This window comes from Agelaius tricolor, unplaced genomic scaffold, assembly GCF_023055355.1.
Source record: "Agelaius tricolor isolate 1412-34295 unplaced genomic scaffold, bAgeTri1.0.p SCAF_33, whole genome shotgun sequence".
NCBI lineage: Eukaryota > Metazoa > Chordata > Aves > Passeriformes > Icteridae > Agelaius > Agelaius tricolor.
In genome coordinates, this window is record NW_027269293.1 from 3810538 (window position 1) to 3828986 (window position 18449).

General features: G+C 47.8%; 1 protein-coding gene across 2 annotated transcripts in view; it reads left to right on the plus strand.

Moving 5' to 3' along the window:
• Positions 1 to 18449, plus strand: part of ZAP70 (zeta chain of T cell receptor associated protein kinase 70) — a 41421-nt gene continuing 22972 nt past the window's right edge. The window contains exon 1 of one of the 2 annotated variants that reach the window (XM_071451932.1): positions 1 to 151. The gene's annotated coding sequence lies outside the window, so the exon portion shown is untranslated. The remainder of the gene's footprint in view (positions 152 to 18449) is intronic. The other variant, XM_071451931.1, reaches the window with a different exon arrangement.

An 18449-nucleotide genomic window follows, 5' to 3' on the forward strand; every position in this document is an offset into this window, starting at 1 on the left:
TTGCGAATGCCAGAGCTCTTGCTGGATGCTGCGGCCTCTTCTTTCCCAAAACCGACACAACCCTCACTCCACAGAGATTCTTTTCCTTCTTTTTTCCCTTCCTGCTCCCCAGCTGCTGTAGGGAAGCCCCCAAAGCTCCTCGGCAGAGCAGGTAAGAGGCACTTTTTGTTCGCTGCTGTTGTTTGGGGTGGCGGGTGCATCATGGCTGCTTTGTTCCTTGCCTGGTGGCTTTCTGCAGCACCGGGGCGTTCGGAGGGGAGATCCTGTGAAATGTTGGTGTTGAGATTCCAGATTGATTCCTCATTCAACCTTGGTTTTCCTACTGATCACTCAATTGAAAAAAAACAGGGTTGAGTTGGGGCCATCACGTTCTTTTTTGAATCTGAGGGGGTTTAGACGGGTCAGAAGACAACGAGATGGTGGCTTGTGCTCCAGCACCCCTGGCCAGCCTTTCCCTTCCTTTTACCTCTGAACATGGCATCAAAACTCTGGAAGTTTCTCCTTACATTTCCTGTGAGCCTCGGTGGCAACGTGGGAAGGTTTAGGATCTCAGTGGCAACGTGAGGAGATTTAGGATCTCAGTGTCAATGTGGAAGGTTTAGGATCCCAGTGGCAATGTGAGGGGATTTAGGATCTCAGTGTCAATGTGGAAGGTTTAGGATCTCAGGGACACTGTGGAAAGGTTTAGGATCTCAGTGGCTGTGGGAAGGTTTAGGATCCCAGTGGCAATGAGAGGAGATTTAGGATCTTAGTGGCACTGTGGGAAGGTTTAGGATCCCAGTGGCAATGAGAGGGGATTTAGGATCTCAGAGGCAATGCGGGAAGGTTTAGGGAACCTGGCACCTGCTGGACAATGCTCCAAACACTCCAGAAGAACTTCAGGGATTTTCTGCTGGCCATCATAGCAATAAACAGACTGGAATCCAGAGGCAAACTCACTTTTATTTCCTTGGGTTTCTTTGGCATCTCCTCTGTTGATACCCAGTGAGGACAGGCACAGTTCCAAGCACAGTCTGGGGTGGTAGGGAATAACCTGGGACAAAGGAAACTTGGGTTTGAACCTCAAAAAACCCTTCCCTATCCATTAGACTTGGAATAAACCCCACAGGAACACCAGGGAAAGCCATCCCAGGGAAGAACTGGAGGAGGGATCCGGCTCCTCGCTGGCAGGGGATGAACAAAATGGATCTTCCTGATTTATTTATGGTTCTGCTGATTCCAATCCCTCACCCTCCTTTTTCCTCTTGGGAAGAGGGACCCAATTTTTCAATTGTCTGAAAAGTTTGCTTATGTTGCTGGGAATAGGATTTCCTAAACAAATGTGGCTGCTGCCACGGCAGGATTTAGAATTTGCACATATTAATGCACAACTTAAAAAGTTAATTCCCATTAGGGAAGAGGATTTCTTGGAAACTCCCAGATAACCAGGACAATTCATAGTCTCTGTGTAAAGCACCCAGCTCCATGAAAAGCAGAAATTCTGGGAATTCCCAGGTTCCCTCCATGCTCTAAACCCACCCAGCCAAGCACAGAGAACTTGGCTTGAGCAGCCAAGGTCAGGAAGGACAAAGGTGTCGGTTAAGCCGAGCTTTTCCTCTCACAAACCCCAAGCAGGTGGGACTGGAGGCACAAAAACAGAGAGGCTGAAGGCAAAGAGTGGCACTGAAAGGATTTTTTTCACCTCTGACAACATTTGGGGTTGAGTTGGGTAACGAGCAGGGAGCAGCTCCTTGTGGGGCAAAGCAGGAAGTTCTGGAGGGTTGGAAATACTCAAAAATACAAATAATTGTTATCAGGTGATTGGAAAGCTGACACTTTTTGTTTAGTGCTTGATTTCCTGGGAATCTCTGTGGATTCCTGGGGAGAGTTAGGTGGTAACTGCATGTGGATGGGTTGGGAATTAAAGCCATGGAATCCCAGAATGGTTTGGGTTGGAAGGGACCTTAAAGCCCCTCCAGTGCCACCCCTGCCATGGCAGGGACACCTCCCACGGTCCCAGGCTGCTCCCAGCCCTGTCCAGCCTGGCCTTGGGCACTGCCAGGGATGCAGGGGCACCCACCCTGTGCCAGGGCCTGCCCACCCTGCCAGGGAACAATTCCTGATTGCCAAGATCCCATCCAGCCCTGCCCTCTGGCACTGGGAGCCATTGCCTGGCTCCTGTCCCTGCAGGCCTTGTCCCCAGTCCCTCTGCAGCTCTCCTGGAGCCCCTTCAGGCCCTGCCAGGGGCTCTCAGGTGTCCCTGGAGCCTTCTCTTGTCCAGGTAAACATCACCAATGTTTAATGCTGGCTAATATAATACAGACTGTAAGTACACACACCTAAAGCATAGACAGAGATACAATAAATACATTAATACAATAAATACATTTAATAAAATGAAATATAATAATAGAATATTTAATATCATTAAATATAGTCATAGATACAATAAATACATTAATATTTATACAGAATGAAACATAGTAATAGAATATTTAATATCATTAAATATAGACATAGATACAATAAATACATTAATATTTATACAGAATGAAACATAGTAATAGAATATTTAATATCATTAAATATAGACATAGATACAATAAATACATTAATATTTATATAAATGAGACATAATAATAGAATATGTAATATCATTAAATATAGACATAGATACAACAAATGCATTAGTATTTAATATAATGAAATATAGTAATAGAATATTTATTATAATTAAATATAAGCTTGAAGTGTAACCCTTGCTCTTAGTGCTTAGTGCAGGAATGTGCATTTTTAAACACAGCTTTGATCCCTGCATGTGCTGATTTGGCCTTGCAATATCCCAGAGGTGCCAGGAAAGGCTCTGCTGGGTGTGGAATTGAATGGGCACAGCCCAGAGAGAGCCCAGAGCATGGGACAGATCCCAGGGGGCCATGGGGACCATGGGCAGCTTCCACCAACTCCACACAGAGCCAGGAATCAAATTCCAGCCCCAGTGAGGGAGGCAGCAAGGATAAACCATGAACCAGTCTGAAATAACTCAATTTCCCCACATCTCATCCAAATCATTGCAACAAAACCCCTTTGCTGTTGTAATTAAAAATAAACAAAATGCCCTGGGCAGATCTAACCCTTTATTTCTGCCTCAGAAAATCTTGGCTCAGCTTTATACTTAGAAAATAAGGATCCCAAGCTGCCTGTGAGTGGAGCATTTCCACACTCAGGGAATGTGGGAACAAATTCCATTGTCCCTCACAAATCAGTGCTCACATGCAGGGGTGTCCTGACCCCTCAGAGCTGATGTCCAACACTTTCAGTTCCCAGCCGTCTTCATTTTCCTCCTCAGAATTTCCTCCTCAGAATTTCCTCTTCAGGAATTTCCTCTGGCTGCCCTCTAATGAAGCCCAGTTAGATTTTCTGTTTGATGCCCAGAACACAGATTAATAAAGGAATGGTCTCTGTCTGCTTTGCAATAACGTTCCAGCAATGCTCAGGCAAAGCTGGAGCTCCCAGTCCCATGGAGACCCTTCCAGAGCATCACCCACCACCAGGACATTCCACACGTGGGATTTCAGGCCTTCAGCTGGATCCTGCAGAATTCCTTTCTTTGTTGCACTTTCAATTTCAGCCTTGCGTTCATCTTTCTTCTTTTAAAATTCCAACCAGAGCATCTGATGCTCAATAAACTTTCCTGCTCCTAAACTTCCTGCTGGCATGGAGCTCAGGGCAAGGTTCTGCCCCCCGAGGCTGCTGGGCACTGCCCAGGCTCCCCAGGGAATGGTGCCAAGGCTGCCAGAGCTCCAGGAGCCTTTGGACACAGAATTCACAGAATCACAGAATTCCAGAATCACTGGGTTGGAAGAGACCTCCAAGACCATCGAGTCCAACCCAGCCCCAGCACCTCAACTGAACCCTGGCACCCAGAGCCACATCCAGGCTTTGTTAAACACACCCAGGGATGGGGACTCCACCACCTCCCCGGCAGCCATTCCAGAGCTTTATCACCCTTTCCATGAAAAACTTTTTTCCTAATATCCAACCTAATATCCTAATTAGGTTTTTCTTAATATCCTACCTATAGGATAGGATCTCACCAACTTCCTAATATCCAAGCTATATTTTTTTTCCTAATATCCAACCTATATTTTTTCCTAATGTCCAACCTACATTTTTTTCCTAATATCCAACCTATATTTTTTTCCCAATCTCCAACCTGTATTTCCCTTGGCACAGTTGAGGCTGTGTGCTCTGGTTCTGTCAGTTCCTGGAGAAAGAGCCCAGCCCCAGCTGAGCACAGGCACCTTTCAGGAGCTGCAGAGAGTGATGAGGGCACCCCTGAGTCTCCTTTTCTCCAGGCTGAGCACCCCCAGCTCCCTCAGTTGTTCCTCACAGGGTTTGTGTTCCCAGCCCCTCACTGACAGAGCCCTCAGGGGTGCTCAGGGTGGGGTTTGGGGTGGCTGTGCAGGTCCAGGGGCTGGATTTGATCCCTGTGGGTCCCTCCCAGCTCAGGATACTCTGGGATGCTCAGAAACCCCTCTGTTGCAAGAGTTAAACTCTGAAGCAGAACCTTGAGCCTCCCAGTCCATCCACCTGGAGCTTTGGCAAGGCCTGGAGTGGATGGGCTGGAGGAAATGGGACACTCTGGATTCTGCCCAGGGCTGGGGTGGGCAGCACTGGGTGAGCAAAACTGCAGAGCAGGAATCACTGAGCAGCAAAAAGCAGCAAAATCATCAGCTCTGGGGTTATTTTTTCCACCAAGTACATCCTGAGTACTCCAGCACCTGCAGAAAATAAGTGAAGTCTCCAAACCTCCTTTTATGACGATTTCACCAAGCCAGGCACTCTCTCCCAGCACTTCAGGGATGTTTCTGCCTGTCAGTAATTAACTGGACAGGAAACACATGCAGAGCTGGAAGAGACCCCAGCCCCAGCATCTCTCAGTGATTGACTCCAACCCCGAGCTCAGATCTCACAGAAAATCCTTCTGCCTCCAAGGTGCCCAACACAGCCACACTTTGCCCAGGTTCTCTCTTATTCTGGCCTCAAAAACACCAGGGGCTGAGTATTTTAAACCTTAAAAAGGTTTAAAATTTTAACAGACTTAAAAAGTCTCTTACAAAACCAACTGATTTGTGCCTCTGAAAAGTTTCTAACACTCCCCCAGCCAGAGCCTGTGAAGTCACTTAGATGTGACAGGCTGAGCCAGGGAAGAACAGATTATTCAGGTTTTTGGCTCTCCTGCTCTCCATCTCGCCAGAAAACTCCCAGTGTTGGTCTCTGAAGCTGAGTGAACCCTTCTAATTTCATTTTGGAAAGGTGCAGTCAGCACTGAGCACCCTGCAGCAGATCACACCCAAATCTGATGTTGAGATCTGCAGGGCAAGTGGAAAGTGCTGGGTTTTTTTTTTCAGTGAAAATCACAACTTTTTTTCCTGTCAGATGTTTGTGCAGATCCAGCAGATGATCTGTGAACACATCCATGTCTGGTTTGCCCCTCAGTTTTTATCTGGGCTCCTGATCTTTCACGCACAGAGGCAGAGGTGGGAGCGCCCCCAGAAATAAAATATCACAGCCAATAAACTTTGTTTGATTAATGCAGTTCTAGGGGAGACTGAGCATTAACTGAGAGCATCTCCCAGTTTCTGTGTCAGATGTTCAAGGTCCTGTTGTCACCCCCAGTACAGAGGGGGATGGATGGAGGAGGGTCCTACCAGAACCAAACTGGGCAAACTGGGCACGGACCCCAGAGCTGGGCCTGAGCTGGGAAAGCATCCAGAAAATCCTGCAAATCCTGCAAATCCTGCTGATGGGTTTCTCTTGGAGACAGATTTTATGAGCTCTCAGAGAACCCATCACACCTGAGACAGCCCAGCTACCCCAATGGCATCAAATTAGCAGCATGGCTTCTGAGGTAGTGTTGGAAACAGAGAAAGGCTTAATGAAAGGCAAAATAACAAAGCTCTTACAGAGAAAAACTGAGCTAGGGGTGAGAGGTTCTTGCTCCTGCTAAAACACCCCACAAAAGCAATTATTTCCTTTGTTCTCTTCTTTTCCTAGTGAATTACCCAGGTGGGACCTCTTGGCCTCCGTCCAGTGGACAGCCCCAGGTTGGAGGTGCAGTCCCAAAGGTCCTATGAGGTGTCTTTGTACCAAACTGGGAGAGAAACTTGTGGGCTTTTTGCCTTTTTAAGCAGTTAAAGAATAATTTAGTCACTCTGTGAACAGGGGGCACATTCCCACATCCTGTCCCAAGGAGCATTATTTGGATGTGGAGGCAGACAAGAGTGTGGAGAGAAAAACCCCACAGCCACAGCAGGGCAGGGTGAGGGATGCCAGAGGGATCAGGGGTGCTCAGTGCTGTCTGCACCTCCCCAAAATCCACTCCCATGGCTTAAACCAGGCCTTTCTGGGCACTCAGCTGGGCCCAAGCAGGGCAGGACAGGCCCAGCTCAGCTGCCATTCCCTGGCATGTGGAGGGATTTCCACTCTGGAAAGTGCTGAATAAAAGCTGCTGGCCCTGTGAAGAGGCTGTGGGGGAAATAACCCTGCTCTCAGTGCCCCAAAACACAGCCAGGAACATCCCCCGCAGCTGAGAGGGACCTCCAGCACCAATCCCCATCCTCTGAGCACAGGGAAATTGTGTCCAGTGAAATCTGTGCCCATGTCTTGGGTTTTTGTGGTTGGGATGACCCCTGAGGTATTAGAAAGTCTTTTTTTTCCTCAGCCTTACGACTGAAGAAGTCGAGATTTGTCGGTTTTCCTTTTCAAGGTTGTTTATTTGCTCTTATCTATTCCATTCTTTCTCTGAGCTGCTGAGGTCTGTCCAGCAGGTCGGGTTGTGGCACACTGACCACCCTTGGGGTGGTGTTGGCTTTTTATACTAAGAACTACGTGTGCTTTACTTACAATAATTTTCTAATACCCATCACCTATGTTAGACAGTCTGTCTCTACTCTAAACCAATCTAAAAGTGCCACCATCACAGCAGAAGATGGAGGACAAGAAGAAGGAGAAGAAGGACAGGAAACGCCCAGATTCCTCCATCTTGCCTCTTGAACCCTCATTCTAAAACCCCAAAATTTTACATTTTCACCCTGTGATAAATTCACTGTCACTCTACCCAAACCCTCATGGCTTGTAACTTTTCACACAAAGTTGTTTATTGTTTCTATGGGTTAAAATTGAAGGCACAGAGGAATGTCCTGGGTTCTGACATCCATGGACTCCTCTTGTCCCTCAGGTCCAGTTTGAGGGGGAGCAGAACACGAGGGCCCCAAAGGTTTTCTGTGGGGCAGCATTTCCCTCTTCTGCTCCTTCTTGTGTCCTTTCCAAGAGGGAAATGCTGGGTTTTGCCTGCTCTGGGGTGTTCAGCTGCAAGGTCACCTCAGAGATATTTTTCCTGGGTGGAAAAGTGGAGGCAGAGTTAAATAGAGCCCATGTGGGAACAGCGTGAGCACGGGCAGTTATTGATTAATGCAACCTCCCCTTGAGAGCACAGGAAGGACAAACACCAGGAACTCACCAGACCATGGAGAATGAGTTGTTTTTGCACCTCAGTCCTGATCACTGAATTATAAAAATGTGCCAGAGAGTATTTACTGCTGTGCACAGGGAGGGTTTCACTCTCCTTTCACACAAAAATGTCACAAAATCCTCCTGTGCTCGGTGGTTTTCAGTTTTCCACAAAAGACTGACAGAACTAGAAATCACATTGGCCCCAGAAAGAAACTGGAAGCAGGATTTTCCCTAATGGAACTCAGGATTGCAGGAATCAGCGATGGGAAAATCCTGTGAGCTCATAACTGGGGGTTCTTCCTGCCTGGGGAGGATTGTTCCCATTTCCTGATCCTGTGCTGAGGGCCTGCCAATGGCACTTCCAGGCTCCTCCTGCCCCACATCCTGATGAATCTTCTTGCTTGGAAATGTTTCTTGATACCCAGACTTCCTTTCCACTGATTAATTCCTTCTGCCTTATCCCTGTTCCATTTTATGAGCACATCCAAACCAGTTTTTCCTCTCTGAAGGAAACTTGTGCTCCTCAGATGCTTCTCCCTTGCTCTCAGATGTTCCCCCATCACTCTTGGCCAACAATTAATGTTTGTCTCCCTCCCCCAGGGCTGAGCCCATCAATCAGCCCAGCCAGGCCCTTCATCTCTTCCACTGCTCTTTCCTGAACTTGTCACATTTCCAACACTTTGAGGCTCAAATCATCCCCCAGAATAACTCATTTCAACCTCACCAACGTGCTGGGATCATGGGACTGAGCCCCAGGGGTGGTATTTATTTTATTCCTTAATTTTCAAACCACAGGGAATGTTTAGGTCTGGTCTATGCAGTCTGAGCTCCTCGTGGTGTGTCTGAGGAGCAGTGAGGGCTCCTCCAGCCCTTCCCCACCTGGCAGCAGCTTTCACCCTCTGTGCCCACAGGAATATTCTGACTATAAAGATGAACCCAACACGTTCATTTTGTGGTGTTGGGAGCAGCTGGTGGCCCCTTCACCTGCGATTTCAGACTGTGACTCACAGACAGCAGAGCCCCTGGCACTGCAGGCACAGAGAATTCACTTTGGTCTCTCAGCCAAATCCAGAGCTGCATATTTCTTTATTTTTTTATATTTCTGTGTTTTTATATTTCTAACCTGCCCAAAGCCCCTCCAGCAGGGCTACAGGAGGTTGTGTCCCTATTCCAGACACTCCTGGAGCACAGGAGCTGCTGTGCCCCACCAGAAGGTGAGGATGAAGCAGCTCCAACATCTGCTGCAGATGTTCAGAGGCCAAAGTGGTCTGGGGGAGCTGGAACTTCCACCTGGTTATTGTACCTGCAGGGAATGTCCTGATGAAGGCAGGAATGATGAATCTGACTCCATATTCTCAGAAGGTTCATTTATTACTTGATAATACTATATTATATTAAAGAATACTATATTATACTAAAGAATACTATATAGAACATGGAATACTAAGAATATAAAGAATACAATACTATTATATTACATTATATTATATTATATTATATTATATTATATTATATTATATTATATTATAATATATTATAATATTCTATTCTATTCTATTCTATTCTATTCTATTCTATTCTATTCTATTATACAAAAGAATACAGACAGGAAACTTACACAATGTTAAAAAGATAATAATGAAAATTTATGAATCTTTCCATAGTTCCTGACACAACTTGGCCCCAGTTGGCCAAAAAAGTCAAAACAACTCACACCAGAACCCAATGGAACAATCACCTGTGGGTAAACCATCTCCAAACACATTCCACATGAGCACAACACAGGAGAAGCCAATGAGATAAGAATTGTTTTCATTTTTCTCTGAGGTTTCTCAGCTCCCCAGGAGGAAAATCCTGGGCAAAGGGATTTTTTCAGAGAATGTGGATGCCACCCCCTTTCCAGTGCAGTTTTGGGGCAGCTCAGGGCTCAGGGAAACCTTTGTGCTGAGGTGACCAACGTGTGGCACTGACACAGCAGCAGCACAACGAGCTCAGTGCTGGTTTGGGTGGCAGCTGCTGGGTTTGGGATGGATAATGGGTGAATTCCTTATTCAGAGGGTGGGCAGGACCTGGCACAGGGTGCCCAGAGCAGCTGTGGCTGCCCCTGGATCCCTGGAAGTGTCCCAGGCCAGGCTGGACAGGGCTTGGAGCAGCCTGGGATGGTGGAAGGTTGTTGGATGATGCCCTTTTCTGACCCAGAGATGGGGCAACTGAGAGGCGTTTTAAAAACTAAAAAAAATGTTTAAAAACCCCATAATACAACAGAAGGTGTCCCTGCCATGGCAGGGATGGGATGGGATGGGATGGGATGGGATGGGATGGGATGGGATGGGATGGGATGGGTTTTAAGGTCCTTCCCAACCCAAAGCATTCCAGGATTCCCTGAGCTCACAGCCCGGGAGGGCCAGACCCAGGGACAGCTCTGCTCCTGCAGAAATGGGATTAATGGTCCCTTTCAAGGTGGTTTTTGCTGTGTGTGAGCAGCTGCCTTGGTTCTAGACAGTTTTTAAGAGCTGGACATTCTAAAATGACTCCCATTAAAATTTTAACCCATTCCTTTAAGGTCCCTCCAACCCAAAGCATTCCATGGTTCTGTGACCCCCTGTTCCAATCCTCCTCTCCAGGAGGGACCTGTGAGGGTGGCTCCAGTGGAGAACTGCGAACCAGAAATGCCACAAAGTTCCACATCTGCACAGAGATGCTGCCCAGAGTGAGAATTCCTTAAAAACCCACCTTGGGATGCAGAGAGAGGAGAAGGGAGGTGGTTTTGGGCAGGACCATCCATGTCTGGCAGCACCCAGAGCCAGAGCAGAGGCTGTGCTCAGCAGGGAGGTGTCACTCAGGGGGACACAACAACCATTTCAAAGTATAAGTAAATTACTTATACTTGGAAGTAAATTGGAAGTAAATTAAAGAAGAATTGAATAAGAATTAAAATTAAATTTTAGCAAATTTAAGTAAACTTAAATGAAGGCAGAGTTACTGAAGGAAGGAAACCCAGGCATGCTGATAACTTCACACATGTATCACCTTTATTTTCAAACAGCAGAGGCAAGGCAAGAGCACAGCTGTTCATGCACCAAAGCCACTGTCACTTGTGGTTGGAAATCGAGCTGTGAGCCCCTGCAGCACCTGAAGCAGGGAGAGGGGTGGGGGAGAGAAGGATCTGGTGCTCAGGGCAGTTTAAAACCTGCTCAGCACCTTCAGGAGGACCCAAACCAGTGCAGGTCGGGGTAAATTTATTTTCAGTGCTCTCAAAGCCCTCTGTGCCCCCTCTCCTACACCCTGCTCAAGGCTGTGCTACCTGCAGGAGTAAGGAAGTAGTAAAGGAATGGGCTCAGCCACAATTCCCTCACATAAATATCTCATTTAATCTTCCTGCAGTCTGACACTCCCCAAATCCTCTGCCCTGGCAGGATCAATCTCCACGCCCCTGATGTTGTGTATAAGTTGTAATTTCAGCAAAAGGTGAATGCAGGGAGGCCAGGGAGAAGCAAAGGAAAAACCAGAGTCCTTCTCCTCCAACTTGTGCACAAACTGCTGCAGTTTCCTGCTCGATCCCAAAGCCAGAGGAGCTGCAGCATTTCTGACTGCTTTCCATTTGTTGTCAACACCTTGGTGGCAGGGACGAGCTCTGTGCTCCTGCAGCCCCAGGACAAAGCTCCTGGCATCATTTGCTGAGAGCCAGGGCTGAGCTCTCAGCCCACAGGAGCACAGGGGGATGCCAGGCAGGAAAGGGTGGGGGGGGGTTCTGCAAGGGCCTAAATGAGGGGTGTGGGACTCCAGGCAGCTCTCCAAAATGCAGTTTATTGTATCCAAGAGGTTCCAGCAGTCCAGGATCATGGGTGACAGAGCTGCACCCACAGCTGTGAGCCCCAGCTGCAGGCAGGCCTGGAGACCCACATCCCTCATTCAGGCTCTTACCAATCCCTCTTACTAATGGTGCTGCACGTTGGGCGCCACTTGAGAGCCTAAATGAGAGATGTGGGACTCCAGGCAGCTCTCCAAAATGCAGTTTATTGTATCTAAGATGTTCCAGCAGCCCAGGGTCATGGGTGACAGAGCTGTGCCCACAGTGGCAGCTCCAGCTGCAGGCAGGCCTGGAGACCCTTTGGTTTTGGTTCCATTGAATTATAGACTTTTCTTTTGGTTACAATGCATTATAGACTCTTCTTTGCTGAGCATCTTAATACAGCAGAACCAATCTATACCTTAACTATTATCCATAGCCTATCATAACTACTATAATTACCATATTCATGTTACTGTTCTCCAATCACTAAAAGTCAGTACATTACAGTTTAAGCTAGAAGCTGTTTTTCAGTTTTCTTGCAGTGGAAGATTCTGAGACCTTTTTTCTACTTGCAACTTCACTGCCTTGTTTGCCTGTGCTATTTTTCTGCTTGGTAAAAACATCTTCTTGTTTCAGGTGGGTTTATCCTTTGCTCTAAGCCATAAAAACCCCTTCTAACTAACACACCCTTTGCCTCCTTGGTTATCCAGTGAGACTGGCTCAGCAATTCTTTTCCTCTATATCAAAACTTTCATCTCTATTCCTTCACCAGACTCAACATTTAAAAATCTTTCTGCTAAGCACACATATCTGTGAGACTTTCTTGTCAAACTTCCATCCGTCCCAACAGGGTTGTGTTTAACTCTGTGCCCCAGCCCCTCATTAAAAACTGTTCAGGATCAATGGCTCTGGAGCCAGGAGTGTTTCCAGTGGCTCCACAAAGGCTCGGCAGGGTGTTTGTGTTTTCACAGCTCAGTCCACAGCCAGCAGAGGAGGCCAGGCTGCCTGAGGACAGCACAGTGACATGGTTTTACACAGAAATGTCCCAGCAGTGCCACCCTGGGCCCAGCATCCTCCTGCTCTTTCCTGTTCCAGGGGGAAGCTGCTCACCAGGGACATTTGGCCTGGGAGAAGATGCTTCCACAAACCAGGGGCAGCTCCAAGAAGGGTTTCTGTGCCTGCTCTAACCACTTGGAGTCTTGGGCAGCACAAGAGCCCAGCCAGGGCTGAGCCCAAGATGAACCAAAATGGTCCCAAAATGCACGACCAGGCACGAGTCTCTCATTTTTATATTTCTGGTCCATTTGCATATTGGAGTTCATTGTCCAATTCCAGCCCCAGCCCATGCAGTCCCATCCTTCTTGTTTTTCTCTCTCCAGCCCATGTTGTTTGTACTCTTAGGGCTGAGATTTGGATCATTTGTCCTTGGTGCCCAGCTGGAGCAGGAATTGTTTTGTCTCCCTGCTCTGTGCACAGAGCTCACCTTCCCCTCATGTGAAGCCCAGACCCACCCACTAAAGCAGCACAGAATGTGAAAAATATAAAAGCCAAACCTGAGACATCACCCTCATCTGGTGGCTGTGATCTCACAGAAATTCCTATCCCAGCCCCTGTGGGGAGGCACCTGAGAAAACCCAGAGGAAGCAGAGTGACACCAAAAAGAAGCTTTGTGGGAACAAAGAAATTGCTTTCTGGGAACCTAAACCCTCCTTTCTGCAGTGCCAGCCATTAGAGAAGCCCAGCCTGAAGGGAGCAGGCACAGAGGTGTCCCCAGCAGCCCCAGGGCAGGTGGCCCTGTCCCTCTCCTGCAGCAAATTGCTTCCTCCTGTTAACAAATAACCCTGTGCAGGATCAGGAGAGCCCAGGCCTTTGGGGCTATCTGAGGGCACCAGACCTGCCTGGCTGGGATCTTCCACAGGTCCCTCATGGGGAGGAAGGTTGGAACAGGGAGTCACAGAACCATGGAATGGTTTGGCTTGGAGGGACTTGAAAGGAATGGGTTAAAATGATAAGGGAAATAATTTTAGAATGTCCAGCTCTTAAAACCGTCTATATTATATTACATTATATTATATAACATTACATTACATTCTCACAAGCACTTGAACAGAACCATCCCCTGTCCTTTGGAGCTCCACTAACACTGGGATGGGTGTCTGGAAAGGATTTAAGAAAGGGGTAGAGGCACATGAGGCCTCTGGAAAGGATTTAGAAGGGGATGGAGGGACATGAGGTCTCTGAAAAAAGATTTAGAAGGGGATAGAGGGACATGAGGTGTCTGAAAAAGGATTTAGAAAGGGATAGAGGGACATGAGGTGTCTGAAAAAGGATTTATGAGGGGGTAGAGGGACACTGAGCTCCCCAGGACCAGCTTTTCCCTGCTCCTGTCACTGCCAGGAGCCTTCCCTCATTGTCAGGTCCTTCCATGGGCCTTGCCAGTGCTGTGGAATTCAATATTTTTCCTCCTGAAGAGGACTGGGGATCGTCCCTGGGGCCAAATGGCTCCCACATTTCACTTCAGAGGGGGAGGAGGACATCAGGGAGGATTTCTTCATGGGAAAGGTGTCAAGCACTGGAACAGGTTGCCCTGGGAAGCAGTGAAACACCTTGGAGGTGCTCAATGAACAACTGGGCATGGCACTCAGAGCTGGGCTTTGGGTGTTGGGTCAAAGGTTCGAGGTCTTTTCCACCCTTGGTGATTTTTTTCTGGAGCTTTTCTGCATCAGGCAGCGCTGGGTGTGAAAAACGCCAATCACTTGTTTTTAAAATTTTAAAAGTTTAATAGTAATAAAATGGTTATAAAAATAGGAATACAGTTAGAGTAATAATCATTTGGACAAATTGAATTAGGACAGTATGAGACAATAAAGACAAAGAGTTATGGACAGTCTGGGTACCTTTTTCTGGGCAGCACGAGCCCGGAAAAGGACACAGTTAACAGAGGATTAACTCTTAAAAACAATAACCTGTTGTATATTCATACATCTCATACATGATGCATAAATTCCATTCAAACACAGGATTCTGTCTGGTCATCATCAACTTCTTCCTTCTAATCCTGACAGCACCTTCAAGGCGGGAAGAAGTTCATTTCTTCTGATAATGGAGCAATAAATTCTCTTTCTCTGAAAGATTCAGGTGTCCTGGGACTGCTCTCTGGAGCAAGTGCCTCATTCCTTTCTTAAAAAAATCCCACTAACATAGTTCTTATTTTAACTACAAAATAAATAACTACAAAAGTTACCTTTTAATTACAAGACTACATTTATTACTAAAATGTTAATACAGCACTACTAATCAATACATCAAAATACATATGGTAAATATCTGCAGACAGCCATACAATGTGCACTTTTCACACTGGGGCACTGAGGACCCGGCTTGTTCAAGGGCAGCGAGAGCAGACCAGGTCCTCGGTGGGAATCAGGGAGGTTTTCCCTGCAGATTTACCGTAAACTCACCCATTTCAGGCAGCTGTGAGTCAGTGAGCTCCCTGAGCAGGGGAGCAGATCGTTATCTGCACCCAGCCCGTGTTTGTGAGCACAAACACAGACAGGCTCTCACAAACTCCCACACAGCTCAAGTGTTAATCAAGAGCTGAGCAGCTTTGGCTTTAATTAGCAGCCAGCAGGGAGGGCAGAACGGCAGCTCCAGCCAGGAATGTGAGTGCTCCTAAAGGTTGGGAAGAGCTGCCATGGAGTGCATAAATAATTAAACATTAGTAATTAGTAGAATGCAGCCAGGTCAAGGCAAAGTGAAGTTTTTCAGGTTTTTTTTCTTTGAACTAAGGAACATTGCATTGAATCAAAGTTATTTCAAGTTGAATCAAAGTTATTTCAATTTAAATCAAAATTATTGCAAGTTTTCTGTTTAAGATTTTAAACAATCTTATTTTTTTAAGATTAAAATTTTTAAGATTTAAAAAACAAACAAAACCCCAAGAATCCTCCCAGAATCAGCTCCTCAGTTCCTCCTCTTACACAGTCCCAGCCAGTCCTGGGATGAACAATCTGCAAAATCAACTTGGACACTGAAGGTGTTTTCCAGCCTCTTTCTTGTCTTCAGCCACAAGTCAGAAACAAGAGAATGAAATGCAGGGAAGGGCTGGGGACAGGCAGGAGGTCCCTGGCTGTGCCATCACCTCTGCAGCAAACAGCACCACAACAAAGTGCATTTATTCTGGCATTAAATGCAGGTGGGTCCAGGTGAGGCACCACCAGAAGCAGCTTTGTGGCCATTTGGCATCAGGAGGGGACAAGGAGGCAGCAGAGCCCGGGGGAGCTCAGGGCAGAGTCGTGCCCCACACCACACCTGTGGTGCTGCTGCAGGATGGGCAATCCCAAACCTGGGCTGTCCCTTGTCCATCAGGAATGACCCTGGAGCAATCCCAAACACGGGCTGTTCCCCATCCATTGGGAATGACCCCAGAGCAATCCCAAACCCGGGCTGTCCCCTTGTCCATCAGCAATCCCAAACCCAGGCTGAGGTGGGCTGTCCATCAGGATCCCACTCTGGAGCAATCCCAAACCTGGTCCATCCCTGTGCCCATCAGCAATCCCAAACCCTGGGCTGTTCCCTGTCCATCAGGAATGACCCCAGAGCAATTCCAAACCTGGGCTGTCCCCCATCCATTGAGAATGACCCCAGAGCAATTCCAAACCTGGGCTGTTCCCCATCCATTGGGAATGACCCCAGGACAATCCCAAATCCACCCTGTCCCCCTGCCCATCAGGAATGACCCCAGAGCAATCCCAAACCCAGACTGGTCCCCCCACATCCATTGGGAATGACCCCAGAGCAATCCCAAACCCGGGCTGTCCCCCTGCCCATCAGCAATCCCAAACCCAGGCTGAGGTGGGCTGTCCATCAGGAACCCACTCTGGAGCAATCCCAAACCTGGGCTGTCCCCCTGTCCATCAGGAATGACCCCAGAACAATCCCAAATCCACCCTGTCCCCTGTCCATCAGCAATCCCAAATCCAGGCTGTGCCCCTGTCAATCAGGAACCCACTCTGGAGCAATCCCAAACCTGGGCTGTCTCCCTGCCCATCAGCAATCCCAAACCTGGTCCATCCCCGTGCCCATCAGAAGCCTCTCCACAGGACACCCCAGCCCTGAGAAGCAGCAGAAGGAACCCCTGGAGCAGTTCAGAGCCCTCAGGCCCCATCCCAGGCTGAATTCCTCTCTCAGCCATCCCCAGGCACATTTTCCTGGCACTTCCCAGTTAAACTCCATTTAGGGATTTGTTAAAACCACCCCACACTGGCAACACAAACCACCCCCAAAGAACAGAAGCCCCCCAGACCCCCCTTTTTCCCTCTCCAGGCTGGTTCCCCATCACAATTCCCATCCTTCAGCCCTTCCCCACCTGCTCCCCCCCAGACTGTCCCAGCCACCCCATTGTGGCTGCGTTAGCAGGGATTATTTGTAGTGTGTGGGATCATTGCTGCCAGGACAAGGAGACACAAAGCATGGTCCTAACAGGATGCTGAACCTTCCAGTGCTGCCTCCAGTTTCACCAGTACAACCCCCTGCTCTCAGGAACTGGTCTGGATTTGCATCAAGTGCTGTTCTGGGAAATTATAAAATCAAACCAGTTCCTGTTGGTTCTTGTCTGATATGAGTAAAAACGAGTGGCCAGCTATAAATAGATGTGATTGAGTGACATCTCCAGGGCTTCCTGCCTGCCTTTCCTGTGTTGTGGGGCACAGACCCGACTCATTTCATGTGGGAGTTGTTTTTTTGGGTGCATCTTCACATCATCACAGCAACTTGCCAACGTGGCCATCACCAGAGGAAGCCCTGGGCTTCCAGCCCTGCCTGGAGAAAAGGAGACTCAGGGGTGCCCTCATCACTCTCTGCAGCTCCTGAAAGGTGCCTGTGCTCACCTGGGGCTGGGCTCTTTCTCCAGGAACTGACAGAACCAGAGCACACAGCCTCAAGCTGTGCCAGGGAAATACAGGTTGGGTATCAGGAAAAAAATATAGGTTGGATATTAGGAAGAAATATAGGTTGGATATTAGGAAAAAAATATAGATTGGATATTAGAAAGTTGGTGAGATCCTATCCTATAGGCAGGATATTAGGAAAAACCTAATTAGGATATTAGGAAAAAAAAATAGGTTGGATATTAGGAAAAATTTATTATTCTTTCAGTTTTTCACAGAAAGAGTGATAAAGCTCTGGAATGGTTGCCCAGGGAGGTGGTGGAGTCCCCATCCCTGGGTGTGTTTAACAAAGCCTGGATGTGGCACTGGGTGCCAGGGTTCAGTTGAGGGGTTGGGGCTGGGTTGGACTCGATGATCTTGGAGGTCTCTCCCAACCCAGTGATTCTGGAATTCTGTGAATTCTGTGAATTCTGTGAATTCTGTACCCAACCTGTGGGATCACCCAAACCCAAGGGAACACCCAGCACCTGCAGCCCCAGGGACACAGATGAAACTGGAAAAATGAATAATAATTGAATATGAATAATGGTGGAAGGTCCCTTGCAGGTTCTTTCAGGTGCTGGTCCATGAAACTGGTTCTCATTTTTGGCCGCATTTGGCAGCGTGGGAGAACAAAGTTGAAGGTGATTTGTGCAGGTCTGTTGAGGTTGGTCAGGGTTGCTCAGGTGCATGCAGAGCTGGTGCCAAGGAACAGAGTTTGGAAGAAGAATTAGAGGAGACCCTGAGCTGGTGTGTGGGCAATAAAACCAGCCAGGACAAATATTTAAAAGCAACAGCTTTAGAGGGAATATAAATCTTCCTGTTCCAATGTGTTCTCAGGCTTCAGGGGGTGACTTTCCCTCATGTCTCAGGACTGGGAAGGTTTTACTCAGCAGAGTAATTTCCTACCAGGGTTGATCTGTGGCAGCAAGGCTTAGGTGGCACTGCCTGACCCAACCCCTGAGCCCTGGGTCCCTCTCCTATCTCTGTGAGGGTTTCTTCACTCCCAGCTCTGTGTTTGGTGAGGGAAAACATCCTGTTTATAACAGAGCACCCTGTGTGGGCAGCTGGAAATTCTGTGAGGGCTCACATCATCAATAACTTTTGCCCTCTCACTTTCACCTGGCTGAGCTGCTGACACAGGTGCTCCACTTGCTGTGATGTTCTGCTCCTGGACTTTCCAGAGAAGGGATTCAGCAGGTTTGGGTGCAGATGTCATGGCTGTTTTTCCCAGT